Genomic DNA, 1,117 nt, shown 5'->3' with positions numbered 1-1,117 from the left:
AAAGCTTTGCCATTGCACTTGACATCTCAAAGGCTTTTAGATCAAGTCTGGCATAAATCTTTAATTTCCAAACTGCCTCTCATATGGTTTCTACCCTTCTATCTGTGCCTTCCTCTCTAGTTTCCTTTCTGGTCGCTCTATAACTGCTGTTGTAGATGGCCATAGTTCTTCTCCTAGATCTATCAACAGTGGTGTTCCTCAGGACTCTGTCCTATCACCAACTCTTTCTTTTATTCATCAGTGACCTACTAAGCTGTATATATCTAACCCTGTCCACTCATACTCTGATGACTCCACCCCTTCAACTTTCCATTCGGTTCCCGCAACGCCAATTTCCAGCAGTTACTTCAAACATACAAGGGATGAGGCTATGGCACATCTACTGTCTGACTTGGCTAGTATCTGTGACTGGGGTAAAAATAATCTGTTTTTTTTTTTAATGCATCAAAGACTCAGTTATTACACTTATCAATCCGACAATATCTTCCACAGGTATACCCACTTATGTTTAATAATATTCAGCTTAATTCTGCATCATCCTTGAACATGCTTGGGGTTTCATTTACTCAGGACTTAGCTTGAATGGTCATATTACGCTCTCTTGTAAAATCTTCCAAGTTGAGATTAGGTGTGCGTTTTACTCCATTCCTTCTTTGCTCCCTGCAAGCAACTGTTGACTCTATACAGGTGTTTTATCTGCCCCTGTGTAGAGTACAACTCTCATGTGTGGGGAAGTTCTTCCCCACATACATCTCTTCAATAGGGTGGAGTCAAAGGCTTTTCGTCTCATTAACTCTCCTCCTCTTACTGACTCCCTTTAACCTCTTGTCTCGTCGCCACACTATTGCATCTTTATATCTTTTCTATCACTACTTCACTGGTCACTGTTCCTCTGAAGCGTCTGCATGCATTCCTCCACCTCTATGATGGGCGCATAGCACCCATCTAGCAAAAAACTCTCATCCCTTTTCTGTCCAACTTTCTAATGCAAGAGTTAACAGTTACTCCTAGTCCTTCATTTATGGAACAGGTTAGCTGAGGAACTGTCTCCTTCTGTCTGTATTTCCTACTTCTCCTATGATCTCCACACTTTAAAAATGCAGTGTGTCCATTCATC

Source organism: Coenobita brevimanus, chromosome 9 (assembly GCF_032717465.1).
Source record: "Coenobita brevimanus isolate Jiangsu-jjx chromosome 9, ASM3271746v2, whole genome shotgun sequence".
Classification (NCBI taxonomy): Eukaryota; Metazoa; Arthropoda; class Malacostraca; order Decapoda; family Coenobitidae; genus Coenobita; species Coenobita brevimanus.
Note: the sequence above shows the minus strand (reverse complement) of the source record.